This window comes from Ochotona princeps, chromosome 12, assembly GCF_030435755.1.
Source record: "Ochotona princeps isolate mOchPri1 chromosome 12, mOchPri1.hap1, whole genome shotgun sequence".
Lineage (NCBI taxonomy): Eukaryota > Metazoa > Chordata > Mammalia > Lagomorpha > Ochotonidae > Ochotona > Ochotona princeps.
The window spans coordinates 59,399,784-59,422,373 of NC_080843.1; the positions used below are offsets into that span (position 1 = coordinate 59,399,784).

A 22,590-nucleotide genomic window follows, 5' to 3' on the forward strand; every position below is an offset into this window, starting at 1 on the left:
TGCTCCTTCCTCAGCTTCCTGGCTCTGTAGAAGACATCAGTCTTCCAGGAAAGAGCTGGCGTGGATTGGCTCATGCTTTGCTGGGTGGGACACAAAGATTAGTTACTCCTCACCATGGTGTTGAGGATTTTCCTGCACACCCCCCCCCCAAAAAAAAAAGAAAAAAAAATGTTCTGCACCTTAAATGTCGACAAATATCTTGTTAGAGTTACAAGCCAGTCTAGATTATCCTAAAATCTGCCAAGATCAGTAAAATTATACTTCAACACAATAAATGGCTAAATACTAAAATGAAATAGACACGAGACAGCTGAATGGTACCTTATAGCCATTTTAAGGTAGATAGCAGCCGGTCCCGTATATAAACTAAAATTGAAATGTCAATGAGCTAATCATAGATTGTGGTTAGGACTTGCTTTTTTTTTTTTTTTTAACATACTGGTTACTCAAAACCATGTCAATTCCATAATATTGCAAATTGCTGTTGATGTTATATTGGGACTCTTAATTGACTGTGATGATATTCTACCAGCTCAAACTTCGGACCAGAAATGGTCTCCCCAAGAAACTGTTCAACCCATCTGGACAATAAGTAGCTGGACTCTATGCTTGGTATACGTTTGCAAGGAAAGAATCTTGATTGAATTTGAACTGTAATACTGCATCAAGGTGGAGGAATCCACCAGGGGGGAGGGGAGGGGGAAGGGTGGGGGGATTCCCAGAGCCTATGAAAATGTCACATAATGCAAAATAATTAATAAAAAATATATTAAAAAAAAGAAAAAGAAGACATCAGTCTTCATACTGCTCTCTGTGCCAAGGAATTTGCCTGCTGGACCAGCAACAAGGAGCCTCATTCTGCCCTTCCCAAGTGCCCACCAGCAGGACTCGTGTCTAGGCTGTGTTGTAACCAGCCCACAGTGGAGCCCTGCAGCTTTGCTCCCATCCACACCTGCACACAGTACCTGCCAAAATACATTGCACTGAGGAAAACACCTGTGGATTTTAGGGCTGATGAGGATGTGGTCCTCGGAGAAGTTTTGTTGGACTTCTGCATGGGAGGAGCTGCTCGAACAGAGGCCCCAAAGACTGATGAGACCCTGCCATGTTAGACAAGGTGCCACCTTAAATACCAGCTTCCTCTAGGTCTTGACCTTGTTAAGTACCACTTCTACAAGCTCCGCACCCTTTAAATTTAAATTGTTTTCTCTGCCAATCCACTGTACTTCATGACACCGTACCTTACAGTCCTATCCACCAATCCCTTCTGCCCCAAATCCCTGGCCCTGCCAACCACCATGTCAGTCAAGCTCCACGGCTCTGTATTCCCAATACCTACCCCGTGTTCCCTTTCATTCTCATTCTTCTCTCTCCCTTCACCCCCTCCCCTTCCTCTCTCTCTGCTCTTTCTGCCTCCCCTGCACCATGGCCATCTTCCTCTGCCCTGCTTTTTTCCCCTTCCCCTTTCCCTCTCCACACTGAATAAAGAGATCTCCTGTGTGACTCACTGCCATCTGGTTAGTGAGTCCAGTTAGTGGCAAAAATTCCTAACACTGTGGCCCAGGACTTCTCTTCAGAACCCCCAGGTCCCATCACATGCTGCTCCTCCCACAAGGTGCCAAAGGCTGTGCTTCCCCAGCCTCTAACAGATCCCACACCCAGCCCAACCTGCTTCTCTTTTTTGTCTCAGGCTACTCCTCTGCATTTCCCACCTGGCTTTATGAGAAGTCCCAGAAGGGTACCTGGAGAGAAAGCCAGAGGCAGGGCAAGAGAACTGAGTACTGAAGACAGATCTCATTGCTTCACAATTTTGCCAATGGAAATTACTCAGCCAACACATTCCATCAATTGACTGAAGAGCAGCCATCAGCCATCCAACTGACCCTTGCGTGTTCATACCACCGCTTGTAAAAACACAACACATCTGTCTCAGCTCTTGCTTCTCCCAGTCTGGTTTCCATCTTGCCTATCCTCCCTGCTTCCCCTTCCCTTCCTTAGTTTACTTCCCACGTGGGAGGGGAGAAACCCAATTGGAAAATGAGATTAATATACAAGTAACTTCATGGACCAATACCGACCTTGTTTACCTTCTTTTTGAATATTTTTCCATGTGACATCGTGTAAACAAAACAAGTACCCAAATAAGGCACCTCATTCCTAAAGCACACAAATAATAGTGGAACAGCACAGTGCCACACACCTTCTTGATGCCAGAAGCATTCCTTGTCCTCACAGTGACACCAATGACTAGGGGTCGCAAACACAGGCACTGCAAAGGAGGAGGCAACTTTCTGCAGAAATGCCTTCTTAGTAATAATTTCTCTCCAGATTGGAGCTCCTCTTTAAAATCAAAACAGCCATTTGTCACTTTTGCATCTAGTATGCAATTTCAAATGATTTCCTCTTGCAATTTTCTCCGTGCCTGCGAAGATCTCACAGATGAGAGGATGTTTTATACCTTAGTGTAAGTTTTGTTACGCTTACAGACATTAATCACCGAACGCCAAGAAAAGGAAGATATACGAGACAAAACCACCACCATAAATTACATTTTAAGGCCTCAGATAAGGGCAAAGTCAACATCTCCAGGTACCACCTCAGATCCCTTTTGGAATTGGTGTGTAAATCTTGTGCTATAAATAAATAAGATATTGCTGCACTGTGTTATGAGAACATCATAAAAGCAAACCACTTCTTTCTTGGAGTGTGCCTGAATTGGAACCAGAAGTAAAGATGGATAAAGAAACCCAAAATGGTGCTAAATTAAAGTGGATGTGAAGCAGGATTTATAAACATCTTCATTTATTTATTGCTTGATTTGAAGGGGGGAGAGATTTTCCCAACCACTGGTTTAGTCCCAGATGGTTGCAATGGTCATGGATGAATGAGTGCACAGCCAGAAGCTGGAAATAAAACCCATGTCTCCCACATGGGTAACATGGACACTGTCACTTCATCCATCTCTTGCTGCGCCCCCCCAAAGCATATGTTAGCAACAACCCCAAACCAAGAATAACAGTCAGGGCTAGAATCTAGACACTTGAAAGTTGGACAAGGATGTCTCAACCACTAGACTACTCACCTGCCATGAACCAGTGATTTCATTGTCACTATATGCAAATAGCTCTCACATATAGTAGCTACTATGACAAAAATGTCCAGGACACAAACGATCCTCTTTCACATTGTTGGGTGATCGCGCATATGCGGATTCAGTAGAAATGTAAAGATTATAAGGCTATCATTTTTGTATCTCTAAAAAGGATTACTAATTTATTTGAAAAGTAGAGTGACAAAGGTAGCAGAAAAGAAAAAGAGATCTTCTGCTTGCTGATTCCCTCCCCAAATGACCTGAATAGGCAAAGCTGAAACCTGCTGGAACCAGGAGTCAGAAACTGCAGCCTGGTCTCCCTTGGGGGTGGTAAGGTTACAGGTATTTGGACCATTGTCTGCTGTTTTTCCCAGGCATGTTACTAGAAAGCTGCATAGGAGCAGAACAGGCAGGACGTGAACCCGTTCTCAGATGTGGGATGCTGGCATCACAGACTGCAGCCTAACCCACAGCACCACAATGATGAAAACCTGGTGGCAAAAGGGGGGAAGTGGCCCTTTGCAGGCTGTGAAAACCCCACACTTGCATATTGTTGGTAAGCTTCTCAGCATGAGTTGGCAAGGTGTCAGCTGACAATAGGAACTACCTTGCTGGTGACATGCAGGTATAGCTCACAGAAGACTCCTCAGATGATGCCAAATGCTGAAGCAATGAAATGCTAGACAGTACCACGACACCCACTTACAGAAACACGCAACACATGCCTAAGTACACAATACTTCCAGATCTCGTGAAGAATTTAAGGGGTGGGGGAGCAATTAAGTAATATCTACATTATTATCATATGTAGATATTGAAAGTGATTTTATTGTGGTTTTGTTGGAGAAACATATTACTCATTCAAAGATGGTACACTATTTAATGAAACCAATATAAAAATCACTATTTGTAGATGCAGTCATATTCTAGAGATTCTGGGGAAAAGGGATAAAACCATGTTTCTAAAAAAATATATGGATATTAATAATTATAAAATAGTACAAATTTACTGATGAATAAAATCTTACATATTTTATGTGATACTATAAATGCAAATAACAAACTTGCTTTTCAGAAAATGCTGGTACCTGAAAAGCCAGCCATTATATGAAATCGATGTGCATGAATTCTTACCTAGTTCTCCAGACAGAGTAAATAGATCAGTAAAAATGGGAAAAACAAGAAGACACAATAAATTTGAAATTAATTCATAAGTAGAATGAAGCATATATACTAAAAATCATAACTGAAAGAAAGCTTTAAACAAATTTTAAAGAAATTCAATAGTGTGCTGACATATTCACAATAGAAATCAGCAATGAGAAGCAAGGAAAAACATTCTAATAAATACTTCCTTGAACTTGCTATTACTATAATGAGTCTATTGGTCTTCACGTCAAATCTGAAGCACATCATGTCTGAGAGGTTAGTGAAATAACCTCAAATCCACTCCTAATATACTCTGACTTGCTATTTCTGTTGGCTGGTTTCGTTGTCAATCAGACCAGCAGACACTTCCCACGGGTACCAGGCTGCACCGTCAGCAGAGGCAATATCCCTACTGTGCTGTTGCCCATTACTTCTTGGAACTTGTTGGCCTGGCCTGACTTTAGTAACAGCCCATTGGACATAGGGGGAAAGGTTTTATATTTGAGGTAGTGGGGTATGTGGGATAACTGATTCATAACTATGTCATAAGCCAATACATGCCAAGTATTAGAAGATTATAATAGTGCCTGATATGTTACAAATGTGTTTGTGTGTGTGATCATTTTAATAGCAAGACTGAGCTATACTCCAGCACCCACTGGAGCTCATGAGAACCAAGATGGGTGTAGGATGGCCTGGGCTAGGTCTCTGTTCCTGCTGAGCCACGTGTGAGCTGTGTTTGGGAACAGACCAGGTTTGGCTGAGCTGTAGCACCCAACACTAAGAACCAGAAAGGGTAAGGGCCAGTCAAGAAAGTCCACTGGGGCCTGGTGCGATAGCATAGTGGTTAAAGTCCTCGCCTTGAACGCACCAGGATCTCATATGGGCACCGGTTCTAATCCTAGTGGCCCTGCTTCCCATCCAACTCCCTGCTTGTAGCCTGGGAAAGCAGTCGAGGACGGCCCAAAGCTTTGGGACCCTGCACCTGCATAGAAGACCTGGAAGAGGCTCCTGGCTTTGGATTGGCTCAGCTCCAGCCATTGCGGTCACTTGGGGAGTGAACCATCAGATGGAAGATCTTCCTCTCTGTCTCTCCTTTCCAATAAAAATAAATAAATCTTAAAAAAAAAAAAGGCCACTGTTCCTACTAGGAAAGAAAGTGGACTAGTATGTCCAGCCCATGTATCACCATGGGCACAAAGTCTAGTAATGTGAGAGGTTCTGATGGAGGAGTTGAGCAACTCTGTTGGGACGCAGTTCCTGTAAGTGAGTGCAAGAACCAAGACAGGGAACAGCCAAGACCAGGCCAGGTAATGGTACCCACCAGCATGCATTTGGCTCAGGTCTGGGGTGAGCCAGGCTAGGCCAGTTCATATCACCTGCTGGCAAATCCAAGAATCAGAATGGTGTTTGGGTCAGGCTGAGTCAGACTGCAATACCAGCCAGTTTACATTAGTGCCAGTATTTGGGGCTGGCTGGACTGGGCTAGGCGGTAGCTCCCACTAGTGTGGGCTGGGTTGGGCTGGGCTACAGCAACCACTGACAAATGCCTAGATGAGGCAGGCCATGCCAACCTGGGTTGCAGCATCCAACCAACACACGTGAGACCCAGGAGGTAGGGAGCGAATACAGTGGTGGGGCTGCATGGGGGGTCCCCTGCTGCACGACTGCTCCCACTGCTAAGCGTGAGAGATGTGATTGTGAGTAGACCAATGCCAGGCAGGGCTACAATACCTCTTGGCCTCTTGTGAGCTGGACCAGAGGAAAGCAAGGCTGGGCTGACTATTCCTACTGATGTGTGCACAAGCCAGAATGGGTGGGGGTTGGTTGGGCTTTGCCGCAGCATCAGCTGGCAGATGCTGGCACTGGGAGCTAATTCTGTCAAGCCAAACTGCAGAACCACCTGAAGAATGCAAGATCTGGAATTGGGAATGGGCCCATGAGGGAAATAGTGGGCACCTCCTTTTTGGGTGACCACTCCGACTGGTGAGCATGAGAACCAAGACTAGAGCAGGTATGGTGAGGCAGAAAGTGGCGCTCACTGGCATGTGTTTGGGCTGGATGGTGGGACTGGTTCAGTTGGACTAAACTTCAATTACCACCGACATGCATGAAAGCTAAATGAGATGTGGGATAAACTGGACCAGTCTGCTGTACACACTGGCAAGCATGTGAACCAGGGTGGGGGCAGGCCTGGTGGAGGTTATTGCAGGTTGCCCCAACTAGGCTGCAGCTCTCACTGGTTTACATGGCCAAGTGTATGGTGGGTGGTACTGGGCTGGGCTTCAATACCCATTGGTTTGCATAGAGGACAGGGCTGGAGACAGAAATGACCCAGCAATTGTTACCACCAGCTGATTGGGGCAACAGACTGTGCCAGACCCTGTATTGGCAAGCACATACAAGAATCAGGTCTGGGATCACCTCAGATTTCTTTGGGAATCCCCCAACTGAACTGCTGCACTCAGAACTCCAACCACGGAGAAAATTACAGGGTCCAGGGTCCAACCATGGAGTGCATGTGTCAAAGCTGAGTCTCTTTAGTGGCTCAGACAAAGCAGTGGACAGCATCTCCAGGTGCACATGGAGGATACGATGGTACATTAGAACCTGCAGAGAACACCTGGTACCACAACAGGACAGAAGACAGAACAGATTGATCAATACCTCAGCTAAGTGTTGGCAGTGAATATCTGGAGATTCTAAGGTGGACTATGTCAGCCAGTGGAGTCTGGAGAGATTTCATTGTGCTTGGAGTGGCAAGATCGGCAGCAATACAGGCCTGTGCCTTGGAGCACGCCCCACGTCGGGACCCTGTGATGGCTGGGAAGCTGGGTGTGGCTTCTCCCTTTACCTGCCCCAATCCCCCAAACACAGCAAGGAAAAAAAAGAATGTGGAAACAATGTTCTTACCCACTTTCTTCAAACCCTGGACCCTTTGCGCCCTAATCAAGTATGTAAAGATCATCAAAAAATTTTAAAAAATAGAAAGAATAATATAAATAAAGCTTTAAAAAAGTTAAAAAAAATAGTTACTGTGAGTGACAGTAAGACAGAAGGGCTGTCCACCCTGCCAAGCCACCAGTGCACAGGATGCGATTAACAGTGTTATTGAGGAGTGCTTGCAAATAAAACAGCCTGATGCCAATGATTAGGAAGATTACCTTAACGAGGTCAGGCCTGTTCCAATGGCAACTGTTAAAATCCTCGGGACTTCACTTAGCTAGTGTAGTCTCAGATCACCTGCATGAGATGGAGGTGATTACTGTGATACAAGTGAATATGCAAAACTTTTCAGAGCAGTAGCAGCAACAACAAAAAGACCCCCACACATATTAGGACCACAGTTTTGTCTAGACTCCAACTCACAGTGCAACACAAGCAGTATCTACCTCTAGGTCTGTAAGAAAAATCAACAGGGAACCCGATGAAGAACTGAACATGAAATGAGCAGTGACTGACACTTATCTTCCCAGGACAGCCGGCCCAGTTAGCAGTTATATTTCACTTAGTCTGTTTTGTCTCCTAAGACAGAAATGTACACCTTAGAAAGTTTCCCATTAAAACTCAACTACCAGTGTAAACAGTTTATTAACCTTCAGGTATGCAGGTCAATTTGGCCATGCAGGCACTCTCATTTCAGAAGTACTTCGAATCACCAAACAATTCAGAGACAACATTGAGCACTTTCATTTGTATTATATGTAAATATTGTCTTCTTTCAAAAAAAGTATTTGTCTTCCTTCATCTTTTTGCCTATCCTCACCAGCATGTATTTTTTATCAATATACACAATAGATTACACGTATTTCATAGGTACAGTTCTAAGATGATAACCTTCCTCACCCCTCTCCCAATCTTCCATCTTCCCTCTCTTATTTTTTAATTAATGTTTGTAAAGACAAATTTAATCCACTCTAATCACAGGCTTAACTCACCACCAAGCACAATATTCAACAAGCAAAACTCAGGAAGACCACAATCCCGCAGGAGTATTAACTTTCTCTAACTTTTTTATTATAAATTATTTTTCCTTTTTTTTTTTTCTGGCTCTTTCTCCTCTTTCTTGATCCTTTGCCCTTTGGAAGCTATATTCCCAGTAGGCACAAAGTGTTTACCTGTGGAATGTTCTTCCTAGCAGTCAGGAATGACTATTTTGGCTCTCTGCGGAGAAAAAGAGGAGTTGCTGCGTGCTACGCCCTTAAGGCTTCTGCCCTCCAGGTGCGAGTCCTCGGTGAATTTCAAGAGACTCTGACCATTCGGCCTAACCTTCCTATTGCACAGGTGAGAAACTGTGAAGTCGAGATGAGAAGACAGGTTTCTCAACTTGTGCTGGTTTGCACAAGCATGCGGTCATGCCATTTTTCCTAGCATCAGTCCAGTGCCTGTTACATACATAAAAATGTTTCTCTCCCACTTCCTTTCCTTGTTTTTATTTATTTTTTATTTTATTTTATTATTGCTTGCTTACTTATTGAGGACACAGACAGTGCTCCTGTCTGCTGTGTCACTCTCCAAGTGTTCCTAGCGACCAGGGCTGGGCGGAGTCAGAGCCTGGGAGCTGGGAATTCAATCCAGGTCTCGCAGCGCCAATTACTCCATCCATCACTTGCTACCTCCCAGGGTCTGTGTCAGCAGAAAGCTGGATTCGAACAAAGAGGAACCAGCTAGGACTCAAGCCTCTTGACTGTCTGCCAGTCAAGGGGCGGCTCCCTTCACTTCCTCGCTGACGGTAACACACAGTTCAGACTAGGGCGGCTCATGGTGGGAAAGGGGAGTGAAGTGAAGGATGGGGGAAGAGCCGGATAGGTGCCAATATTATGACAGTGCATGAACACAGCAAGCAAAGTGATTGTATCTCCTGATGAGGAAATCTCCTACAGAAATAGAAAGCCTTAATTATGCTTGGATTGCTTAAATGTCTATGAAGTAATATTCAGATATAAAATCCTACAAACAAAAACACATTCAGGTATTACATTTCTTCCTTCCAGGACACTCAGACTGTCCAGGGTCAAGATTTAAATATCTCCTTCAATCTCCCTATGGCTGTGACTATGCATATTTCCAACAGCGTTGTCAATATGTCAACAAATTACTGTAGAAAGCCATCTGTCATGGGGTTTCCCTCAAATCCAATCAAACCTACATAAATCAAAATAATAATAATAATAATAACAACAGTTGATTTCCCCATCCTGCAAACTATGCTGCCAGCACATCTATCCAGCCAATTACCCTCCAAAGCTTTTGCTTCAATCATCCAACGTCCTTGTGCGTTCCCCAGAGGTAACACTGAGATCTTGTCATCTCCTGGCAAGAAAACATTGTTAGAAAGCTACAGGGGCAACCCAGTAGGACTTTGGCACAAGTGACCTTGTGAGGGTCACACCACGTATCATCCTGGAAACAATCCCAAGTTACACACATCCTGTAATTTACACATGACAGCAGGCAGGGTAACCAGGCAGGAGCTGCTTCTAGCATTTTCTGTGTTCTTTGTCCCTCAGTGACCTGGTGACCTTTGGTGTTCCCGCTACTGTAAATCAAAATCTGAACGCTCAGTGAAGCTGCTTTAGCTTAACACGTTATTACAGATAAAACCCCAGTCTAGCTTGCTTATGAAAAAAATGCAGAATAACAGTCTGGGGAGAGAAGGACATTTAAGAATTCTCTACATTCATCCGAAGATCTGTACCAAGCAGCCTGCCTAATCACAGAGAAACTTTGAGCTTATGGGGGAAAACTAAAGTACGGGGGGAGGCGGGAGTGGGGGGAAGACACTCATAAGAGAGTCGGCATAGCTGTTTTTTCAAAGGCAAATTTGTTGAGTTTAAAAATCCATTAAGTGAATAAATATCACTTTCTGAGTTCAAGTGGTGAGATTCCTATGTGATTAATTGTCCTTGTACTCAGCATTTTCAGACTGGAAACTATTAGTGCTATTTACTTACATGTAGAACATCCACCTTACTTGCAAAATACCTGAAACGCGGCCTCTTTTCTCTTTATCCCATCCATGTGTATTTAAAATTTTCTTCCCTTTTCCAAAAGTCTCGGGAAAGGATGTGGAGGAAAAGTCAATGGAGATTTAACAACAAGGGTCTTTGGAAAACTTTTGTTAACAGCTATTGGTAATCAAAGCTTCTGCAGCAACAACTGAATAAGCTGTTTCTGGTTCTTTCTGAAGGGCTTCTGACCCTGGGAGAGAAGGGTGCTGGCTAGCCTACGAGACCCAGTGGCCTGCACTGGTTAACACATGGAGCTGGGGACAAGCACCCCAAAGTATTTACATGTCAGGGCTGTGGTTTGTGATTCCCTACATCCTGGATGAGTGCCTGCATCCCTCCGACCTGCCAAGGCAACCCCTCAATCCTATCACAGTTTGAATTGGCAACTTCACCAATTTTCAAAAACAAATAGTCACTGAGTTACTCTGACAATGCAAGGCACTGTTGTGGGCCCCTGCCTTCAATGGAACGCATTTCCCCATTAGGACGAGGATGGGAGTTGGGCAGAGAAAAAATGACATCGCAGTAGCTCTAGAGCTAAATACTACAGAAATAATAAGGATCAGGATAAAAATAAATAAAATTGAATGTGAAAAAATAACCAATACAAAAGGACAGCCAAAAAAGCAGGTTTTTTGAGATGATAAACACAACAGAAAAAATCTCTAGCCAGACGAGCAAAGAAAAAGACACTCAAAGACATAAAATGAGAAATGAAAAAGGAGGCATTACAACCAACACTACTGAAACACAAAGGATCAGAAAAAAAAACTACTATGAAGACCTCTCTTAATAAACTGGAAAATTGTGAAGAAATAGATAATTTTTCAGATTCATACAACCCACCAAGATTAAAGCAGAAAGACTATCTAAAAAGACCCATAATAGCAATGAGATTGAAGCAGTAATCAAAAATCTTCCATCAGGAAAAAGTCCAGGACCTACTGAATTGTACACAACATTCAAAGAGAAGGTAACTCCAGTGCTCTTCAAAGTATTCCAAAATACTGAAGAGGATGGAACTCTGCCAGATTCTATGGGACCAGCATCACCTTGCAATCCAAACCACAGACACAACAGGAAAAGGAAACTACAGATCTATCTCTTACATGAACACAAGTGCAAAGGTTCCCAACAAAGTATTAGCAAATCAGATCCAAAACCATAGCAAGAAGATCATGCCTCAAAATCAAGTAAGATCTGTCACCAAGATGCACGGGTGGCTTCACAGTGACAAGTTAATACACATCATAAACCACATCAAGAGAATAACAAAACAAACAATAGATGCAGGAAAAGCATTTGGTAAAATTCGACACTCCTTCATGATCAATACCCTCCACAGACTAGATACAAACATTCTTCAGTATTGTAATAGCTACATATGACAATCTAGCAGCCAATATCACTTCCCCTCAGATCTGGAACAAGACAAGGATGTCCAGTTTCACCACCCTTATTCAGCATAGTACTGGAAGTTATCGCAAGAGCCATTAGAAAAAAGAAAGGGCATCAAAATTGGAAAAGAGGAACTTAAAACATTCATGTTTGCAGACAGCATGATGCTGAAAAACCTACACATTCAACCAAAAAGCTGTTAGAATCAATAAACTGACCACAAGGTTACAAAACAACATACAATACTCTAGTTTCTCTTCAGATCGTATAAATCTTTCGCCTTTTACAAACTAACATACAAAAAGAGCAGCTTCCTATATGCTGACGATGAATTCATTCAAAGAGAAAACCAATTCACAAAAACCAACAGGCAGTTAAGAATAATTATCAAACACGGGGCTGACTTGCCCTAAGCCCTGCCAAAGCAGCCACAAACTTCCATGAAGGCACTCGACTGACGCTAGGAAAAACGGCATGACCACATGCTTGTGCAAACCAGCACACGTTGAGAAACCTGACTTCTCATCTCGACTTCACAGTTTCTCACCTGTGCAACAGGAAGGTTAGGCCGAGTGGTCAGAGTCTTATTAAACTCACCGAGGACTTGCACCTCAGGACACAGGGGAGGGGGGTATCCTCTAAGGAAGAAACAGACTGTGAGACTTTTCAGGGACTCAGTGGAACCTTGCCATGGCCTCACCTAAAGACCACGTAACAGAAACACTTAGGCTTTCAAAAACTCCAGAGAAAGTCAGTTTCCAAAGAGGAGAAAGATTGTTTCTTTCAGTTATTGAACCCTGGTGATGAAAATATGGTTCTAATTCCCAGCCGTAGTTGGGTTTCCAGTCTTACATTATACTCGTCATTAAGCTTCCCCTGGGTCCTCCACATAGGTGCAGAGGCCGCAGGACTTGGGCCAGCCCCTGCTGCTTTAACCAGGCACGTTAGCAGAGAGCTGGATCACAAGTGGAGCAGCCAGGACTTGAACTGGTGCCCCTACGGGACGTTGACGGCACAGGTGGAGGCTTATCATGCTACGGCATAGCACTGCTACCCTGGGTCTTTCTTAAACAGCTTTCCCATTTCTGAGGAGGTTGCTTTGGTATTTTCTTTCCTGAAACATGTAAACTTTTTTTTCCTGCACTGGAGCATGTAAAGAATAAAGCCAGTGTTTTGTTTAACCTATCTATATTGCTAATGCAGGTGGAAATCCTCAAAATACATGGCATAACCCCACGTGAGTAATAGCTGTTTTTTAACACAGCAGGAATAGTTTCTCCAAAAAGCCTCTTACGTGGAATACAGATAAGGGAAGTCACACCACTTGTATGTCTGCATTGAAATAGGCCAACAAGCCAAACGTCCTGTCTCTTCAGTCTTGCCCTGGCTTCTTTTCTTCTAAGTGTACACACCATCCATATGAAAAACTGCAGAAAAGTTGGTAGAAAACGGGATTAAAACAAAAGTCTGAGAGAAACAGACTAAAATTGCCGTCTGCAAGGTCTCACAGGACCACCTTGTCCAGGTGGCCACACCTCTCCTGAGCGTGACGGCCCTTTCAGTAAGTCCAACCTTACAGCCTTCTCACTCATCTCCAAAGACCATTTACAACACTTTAAACATACCACCTTTACCCTTTCTTGCTTCTCCTACTCGTTTGTGAAATCTATAAGGATAAATTCTTATAATAAATTCACTTTGAAGGGAATCTAAACACTTCACCTGCTTCTGCTCTTCTGGGGCTCAAGTTCTTTGTTAATGTATTAAACAAACACTTAAATATTTACTCAACTCTTCCTCCATCGAGCAGTTGATTGTCCAACCAAATCAGAGTAAGCCATCCCAGGGAAATACAGCATTACCCACTGAGCCTCGGTTTCCTTTCTGCACACTGGGGATAACAGTTCCTAACTTGCTGTGGGTTTGTGAGATCCAGTGGGATAATGCACTGAAAACTACCCAACCCAGCACTTGGCCCCAAGGTACTGAATTTTCCCTGGTGTGGGAGTGGGTGGTCCTACCAGGATTTCTCGGCAGGACGCCGCTGCGAAAGCATAAAGCCTGACACCCAGTGGTGAAAGAGGGAGCTGCACTGCGTGTCACCCTAGAGTTGAGACCCTGGGAGCTGTATAGGACTCAATGGAGAGCTTGCTCCTCCCCTGGAACTACTGAGACTGTGGGCCCAGGCTAAGATACAGGATTGGCTAATTTTAAGAGGCATCCAAAATGATTCTTCTATTTCCTGGCATTCATAGAGCATACTAGCATAGGGGCTCCCAGAGAAAAGGTTAGGAGGCGAGAAAGGTCTTCACTCTGCTTTTTATAAGAAGAGAGCTTGTTCCTCCAGGAGCACACAGACAAGAAGGTACTCTCTCGGAAGCCGTTTTCAATGGTCCAAGCCCAAGCAAACCTAACCCAAACTAATCATTACCCCACTGAGGAAAAATACAGTAACAAATACAAGAGGTCTTCAAAAAATTCACGAAAGCACATGTTCATGAAAAAAAAAAATTAACGAATCCCAAACTTTTTGCTCTAAAATAAAGTTCCAATTCTATTTTTCCATGAATTGTGGGAAATAATTTTCTACACCTAAGGTTGAGGCAAACACACAAAAGAATATTATTCTAACCGTTTTCATAAGGTATTCTTTGCAAAGTGCAGGACATCAATTACAGCACTTGCACTCTCAGAAAGCATGGGTCCAGCAAAGAGTAATTTTGTACCAGGTACTTCTAAAAGCAGAATTGGCTCCTGGGATCATAAGCTGAGGGACAGGTGTCCTGGTGCAGCAGGTTAAACTGTGGTTTGGGCCGCCTGTATCCCATGTTGGAGTGCCTAGTTAGAATCTCAGACACTCAGACTTTGAACCAGCTTCCTGCTAACGTGCACCCTGGGAAACAAGAGATGATCATGACAATGCCTGGGTCCCTGCTACCCACATAGGGGATCCAGGAGTTCCTGGGTCTTGAGTTCATCCTGGTCCAGCCTTGGTTGTTGAAGGCATTTGGGGAGGAAACCAGCAGGCAGAAAGTTAGTCTCTCTCTATACACACACACACACTTTAAATTATAAATAGATAAATAATCTTAAAAAAAATAGATGTAAGATGGACTTAGCACGTGCTCTTACAAATCTTATGGGCTGATGAACAAGTAAGCGTGGAACAAGCGGAAATGAACAAGAAAGCTATTCAATAGACTGCACATAGAAGGGAGAGGGGTGGCTGGAAGCACAGGGAGCCTTCTGCTCAAGTTTCTTGTTGTTACTGCAACAAAGCATCACAAATTTGGTGGCTTAAGACCACATGAACATGTTCTACAGCACTGGAATATAGAGCTCACAAATGGTTCTTCCCCAGAGAATCCAGGTGTCTGGGGCTGTGCTTCTGGGAGGCTCTGCATGAGAACATGACTCCCTGGCGTTTTCAGCTTTCAGAGACTTCCTTCTTACTGAGTCTCTTATGCATATCGGGTCCATCCAACTAATTCCAGTCCATCTCCTGAACTCAGTCTCCTCAATTTGATTACGGCTGCAAAGTCCCTTTCACCAAGTAAGGTAATGTACGCACAGGTGCTGAGCCTTACAGTACAGCTGTCTTGAGGGAGACAACATTCCACCTAACCACACACGTCACCCAGACTTGGTAACTCAACGAGACCTTCCCAAAGGAACGGACATCCCAACTGAAACAACTGGTGACAGAGGACAATCCTGGGGGAGGGGTGGAGGAGGAAGGTGGGAGAAGTGACAGAGGTGTGTCAGTCCCATAGAGGAAGCCTTCTCACCAAGATCCAGAGGTAAAGATAAAGCATGCTTGTGGGAATAAAGAAAGTAGCTAGAAATGAATGGAATCAGCTTAGATGCCTATCAACATGATTGCATGAAGAAGACATGGAATACATAATGGAATGCTATTCTGCCTTCAGAAAGAAGGAAAACTTGTCATCTGTGACAGCATAGATGAACTTGGAAGACATGCTAAAAACATAATCTAGACACATAGAGATAAATATCTCTCATTACCTCACTTTCATATGAAATCTAAAAAAAAAAAAAAAGAATTAAACCTAGAGAAGCAGAAAATGGAATAATGGCTATCAGGATCCAAGGATTACAGACGGGGAGAGATTAAGCAAAAATTGCAAAGCTTTGGTTGCCCAAGAGGGATAAACATTGAAGATAATACGTATAGCATAGTGACTATAATTCATGATAATGTATATTTGAGGAGCAGTAACAGAGTACATTTTAGATGTTCCCACCACAAAAGAGTAAGTATTAGTTAGTAATATTCAAATAACTTGGTTTAATTGAGCCTCAATGTATACAAATATCAAAATATCCACTATATACCATAAACATGTGTGTAACCATTCTTTGCTAATTAAAGCATAAAAATAGTCAGCATGGAGAAGCTTGCTGGAGGAATTATAACAGGATACTAACTTTTAAAGGTATTCAATTATTTAAAAATGTCCTTCCGCACAAAAGTATTACCTAGGATTATGTGATAGGTAGAGAAAACAAGATAATCCTAAAATGTACTAAGAAAAGAAAGAGTGAAAAATGATGTCAAAAGTTGCTCTATGTGCTTCTGAAATTATCTTACAGGTAAAAAAAAAAGTAAGTAGAAAGAACATTTTACTCTGGGATGAAGAGAAGCTTGGAGAAGGGCATGGGTGGAGGCTCTCGTAGAAATCCAGAGACAGTCCTTGTTTCCACTAACAGCCCAGTGAATGGTCACAGACCCAACTCTACCATACGGCTTGTTCACCTGCCATCTATGCAACCTGTTAGGAACTTCCTCACCCTTCTATATGTCAGCTTCCTTAGCTGTAAAGATTGGGAATATCACTTGAGCTCCCTGGAGCTGACCCAGTCATACTGTAGAGCAACTGAGATGATGGTCATACAGGTGATTGATGGGGTTCAAGAAAGAGTTAGAAGACAATAATAAAACAAGTGAAGGTAGCTAAAATAGGGTGCGGTCCATTCAGAAGTCCAAACTAAAGCTCTGGTGTCAGGTGGCTCAGTGGTGCACAGGTGATAGTGGCCCCAACACAAGAACCAGGATATGGATGTGTAGCACCATGGGGAGCTATTGGCTCTGCCTGGGACATGCTGACCCACAGGGGATAAATCCAGTAGATGTTGGTTAGAGAGATTTGGAAATTTCTATTTAAGGCTCATTCATTGAATCCGAAAGAGCAAATGAAATGACTAGGAACATATTAGAAGGGAAAGCGGGATCTGGGAAATATCCCCCCCCCAAAAAAAAAAACAGCCTAAGAGAACACCTACCCCCTCTTGCCTTTATCAAACTTTATTGTAATTGCTTATTTAATCTTTATGACAAAATTCCATCAGACTGCAAGTTCCCTGAGAATAGTTATCATGTCTCATTTGCTCCCCACTGGATCTCCAAAGAGTAGCATCCAGCTAACACATTATCCCACTCAAAAAATAACTCAACTGAATGACTGAAAGCCAGGCATTCTACAAAGTCAGCAAAGTCTAGTAAACATGATATGTAGAAGGAAGAAGCTAACAGAAGTCATTAACATCCAAGCGTGAAGACAGACTCCTGACAACAGGCAGATGGTGTCAGAGAGTTAATACTAACTGGGTACATGACTGGATGGTCCCAACTAGACACCATTATGCTCAGTGAAATAAGTCAATCCCAAAAAGACAAATACCATATGTTCTAATATAAGGAAACCATCACACAAATTGGAATGTATAGTGATGGAGTAATGGAGACTATCATATCCAAATGTGAAGACACAATGCAACATGCATCCCTGCATCCAAACAAAAGATCCACTCCCAGTGAGAGTGTTGGACATATCTAGACAACGGGACGATGGACTATCTGACACTGCCTGTACCAGAAATGTCAGGGTACACTTAAATAGCAGACTGATGGAATCGTAGCTCCTTATGAAGAAATGTACTGTTATGACAATATGGGAAAAATCAGTCAGGGAGTGGAAATTGGGGGAAGGGAATTCTAGACTACACAGAATTGTATGATAAAATCCAAAAATTAAAATAAAATAAAGTATACAAATCAGAAATACAATGCAAAAAAAAATAATTGGGTGCATGAGAAGTTGGAAAGTAAAAGGAGAATTAAATATGACCTACAATGTAGGAATCAACAAAATGAAGTTTTTGAACAATGATGATGAATGATATGCAAAAATGACAGTGTCATTAAGAGTATGATGAGTTATCATCCTGGGTCATTCAAGTGCAACATTGTCTGAGATCAGACAGTTTTCTGGCCCAACAGTCCTACATCATAGCCACTTCACTATGAGCATCCTAAACCAATACTTAAAATATTCCTTTTTTATGGATTTACACACTGATTCCACAAACATCAATTGAGCATGCTTAGACACAAAAATGAGTGAGATCTCTTCTTTGGTCTGCTTAAGGACTTCACCTGTTGGTATTACAGGAAGAAATGTTTTAAAAGAAAGCTTAAAATGTATATAACTTGGACATAAAGTGCTATTACAATTGACTTCTCGGTATCAGTTATTGACTTGTCTGTTGCTAACTTAATCAATTCTAGACCCTCAGCCAGCCTCCTTGGCCTACCAACACCATTTAGAATAGTTGAATCTTCCTGATTTTGAAACACATTTTTCCTCAGTTTGGCTAACCTTAACCTCTATCTTCCTGCCTGTCACTTCTTAGCCTCTTTCAATTACTTTTCCTTGTATCACTACTTCTAAGCATTAGAGTCACTCAGAACATAGTGCTTGGACCACTACACCTCCTTGGTGATCTCATCTAATGTATTGGCTTTGAATATCATATGGATGCAGAAGACTTAATAGTTTTAATCTCATGTCTAACTATTTTCCTAAACTCTAGCTCATATAATGAAATATTAAACATTCCCTTGTGGATGTCAATTGAGCATCTCGAAATTAATTTGTCCAAAATTCCACTCCTCTCTCCTCCAAATTGGATCCTCCCACAATCTCCCATCTTAGCAACAGCAGCTTGATCCTCCTAGTTGCTCAGGACAAGAAATTAGGATTCATCTTTGACACTCCTCTTTCTCTCATACCCTGCAAAAACAAACAAACAAATAAAAAACCTGTCTGAAAAACCTTGGGTTTATCATCACATTATACCCTGGATCTGATCTCCTTCGTGACTGCTAAACTTTTGCATGCCACAAATAGCTCTTACTTGGAAAGTTCCAAGAATTTTTAACTGTTCCTTCTCCTCCTCCTCCTCCTCTGCCTTTTAAATGTTAATTATTTAAAAGGCAGAAATAAAACAGACACACAGGATGATGCTCCATTCCCTCAAATGCCTGCAACAGCCAGGGCTCCTCCAAGCTAAAGCCAAGCTCCTGGAGTTCAATCCAGTTCTCCCAGGGAGTTAGTGGAGGCCCAAGTACTTGAGCCATCAACTGCTGCCCCTAGGGTGTGCACTGGCAGGAAGCTGGATTAGAAGTGGAGAAAGGACTCAAAACCAGGCACTCTGATACCCTAAGCAGCACCTCTCCCCTACACGCGCCTCATCTTAAAACAGAAGCCAGAGAATCCTGGTCAACATGTTGACTCACTCTTCTATCCAAACACTGTTTTCTGTCGCACTCAGAGGAAAAGCCAGCATGTTCAAGAGGTCTTGTTATCCCTTCAGCCCCAGATCTCTCCTTGCTCACTCTTATCCAGGCATGCCAGCCTCTTCAATCTCACCTGAGCCTGCAAGACACTTGTTTGTCTACAGTGTCTAGAACAGTTTTGGTCAGATGCCTGCATGACTTACAATGGCTTAGTCTCATCTTTGCTTCAGATCTTTATTCTTTTTCTTTCTTTTTAAATTAATTAATTTATTTGAAAATCAGAGAGAAGGAGAGAGAATTTTCCATGTGCTGGTTCACTCCCTTAAGTGGCCACAACAACCAAGTCTGAACAAGGCCAAAATCAAGAGCCAGTAACTTCATCCTGGTATCCCATGTGGCTGGGAGAGGCCCAACCACCAAGCCATCTTCCACTGCCTTCCCGGGTACATTGGTAGGAATCAGGATCAGAGTCAGAGTAGCCAGGACTCAAATCAACACTCCAACATGAGATGTCAATGTCACAAGTCACAGCTTAACCCACTGTGCCACACACTGGAGCCCAGATCTTTGTCCTAACATGAAGTGAAAAAGAGCCACAATTGCTCCTGTGAACCAGTCACAGCACACCACTGGACTGGGTAGCTGCCTGAGCCTTGTGATCTCTGTGAGATCTAAGGACACATCCCTTCAAACCTCTGAAAGATTCTGAGAATACTGAACGCCCCGTGTTGGAAATAGCTAATTGTATCTTCTATCACAACATGCCCCTGCCCAACAAGGCACCTGGTGCTGGACGTGGACTGGAACAGAGTGGAGAGTATCACTCCTGAGCAAGCCCTAGTCTCAGCCTTTGAAAACTTGTGTTGTGTGTGTCCACATAACAAGAGGGTACATCGCTGCAGGGCCCTTGCTCATGGGCTGTCCCATTCAGACGATCAGCAGGAGTGGGATTGGACACAGAAGTTGAGCTGCTCCCTGATTCACCCCTTTCCCATATCAGAGTGCCTGAGTTCAAGTTCCAGTTCTGCTCCCAGTTCCAGCTTTCTGCTCATGTGCACCCCGGAAAGCAGCAGGTTGGTGGCACTGGTGCCTGAGTCCTTCGCTTCCACATGGATTGAGTTCTCAGATTCTAGGCATTTAAGGAGTGAACCAGTGGATGGGAGGTCTGTTACCTCTCAAACAAAATAATAATAATAACAATAATAATATTAATAATGAAATGCCTACTGGGAAGGAAACAGTCCCCACTTAGAGCATCAAGCAAACACCTGAGAAGGGCAATGAGAGTAGATTTACACACAATGACTTACCTAGCCCTCTCATTGTGGAACTGACCAAGTCTGGGACAGCTACTTCTCAGGTTACCACTTGCAGTGACACGAATGAGGACTAATATGTATTCCCAAACCCAAGTAGCTTGCTATTACTACGACCTCAAGATATGCATGCAGTTTAAAGGGGACAAAAGTCTGAACATTCTTGCTGTGTGCCACGTATACAAATCAGTTCATTCAATTTCATCACAGAAATTCTCAAATCAATTGCTATTTTTCCTATTATGCAAATGAGAACTTAGACAAAATAACTCAGTGGGTGTTAAACAGCATGGGCAGGCCTATTTGTCTGCTACAGCTAATTTCCCCACTGAACACCTCTTTACCGCCTGATCTGCTCCTGCCCATTTTTCACAGTGCATCTCCAGCCCAGTCAGTGGCTATGGATCATGACCACTAGAGGGCAGGCATAGCATGAAAAGTCACCAGTGCCCCAGGGACTCCATTTTTCCAATTTTCTTCCTTGGTCTCACTCTGGCCAGAGAACAAGAGGCTCTCCCATTGAAACAGGCTATTAACATTCCTGTGGCCTTTTATGGGCTACTCTAAGTGGCTTTCTAAGTCCGTTTCCTTTCATCCTTGGCACAGTTTTGCCAAGCAATATTTTTTCAGCCATTTTTGGGAAACAGAAACATTTATAAAGCAATGAGACAGATAGCCATGATTTCACTACTCGAAATTTTTTCTAGCTACAAAGACTCACTAGAAATGTGGAAACCATTGTTTGCTCAAGACTAGTTGGATGGGTAAGAATGATAGAATGTAGACTGTAATCTTAGAGAACCCTGTTCTATCTTGTTCCATCCTTGCAAATGCCTAGGAAATATCAGTTAGTATGGGCCTTGTGCAATGGCTCAATTGGCTAATCCTCCCCCTGCAAGTACCATGATCCCATATACGTGTCAGTTCATGTCCCAGCCGCTCCACTTCCCCATCCAGCTCCCTGCTTGTGACCTGGGAAAGCAATGGAGGATGGCCTGAAGAATCACTTCTATCCAGCTCATTACTGTCCAGATTTTATAGATCATATCACTAAGGACTATTGCCCCATTTTAAAGGCAAGGTATCTGAAGTTCAGGGAGGCTAACTCATTTTAAACTATGATATTTTTCAGTGATATTTTTTAGGCAGGCTATTTTGTTTCAGAATTCCTCTCAGCATACTTCACCATGAAAGCTGGACCTAGAACTCAAGAGAAAACCAAAGTCAAAGTGACACAACACGGCAAGCAGATCCCGGAGTCCAGGCAAGTCCAGAGTGTCATTCACCATCTGGAGGATTAATCACTTGAGCTTTGCCCACTTAACTGGGAGAAGTAGAAATCTATCGCCCTCACACAGCTGGTACAGGTGCAGTAGCTTACAATTAATATTTGGCATTTAAAGAGCACTTTGAAGACTTATTTAAAGCAATAGTTGAGCAAAACTGACCCTAAGTTGCTGATGACCAGACAGACTGCCTGGGTAGAACTTGTCAGAACTGAAGTCAGACAATGGCAAGTACTGGGTCGCTGAAATCTCACCAGATAAAGAAAAAAGATGTCTTCAGGAACTCATCCCATCCACTGAACCATTCTCCACCAACCAGGCTCCCAAGTCATCAGGCCAATATCGCTAAGGTTTCAGCCATATCTCCTATCCAGCTAGCTTCAACCTAGTGACCAGTAGACTGTTGCATCTTCAGCTGACCCTCTTGTCGAATGATCTGCCTCATTCTCAACTCTGGCTTCATCCCAAGATACTGTACTATGTAACCTCTTGGTAACATAGTCGCAATCCCAGCAGCCAGTCCACCATACCACAACTCTAGTCCAGCCTCCAGAAAAGCCCATACTGCAAGAAACTTCCATCGCTCTTTTTTGGTAAGACTGTTCCCTCACTGAAAAGAACAGAAGTCATTTTTAACAGCCTCAATTCAATCTCATTAATGAATCAGATTATTTATTCTGCTTCATGCATTAAGTCTTTAAGTTTCACATTCTCTGTGCAAGAGTTGTGCTAGGTACAG

The 22,590-nt window shown here is 43.1% G+C and overlaps 1 pseudogene; it reads left to right on the forward strand.

Moving 5' to 3' along the window:
* LOC118758011 (high mobility group protein B3-like) overlaps positions 1-21,866 on the forward strand; it is a 116,838-nt pseudogene extending 94,972 nt beyond the window's left edge.
* The last annotated feature ends 724 nt before the right edge of the window (positions 21,867-22,590 follow it).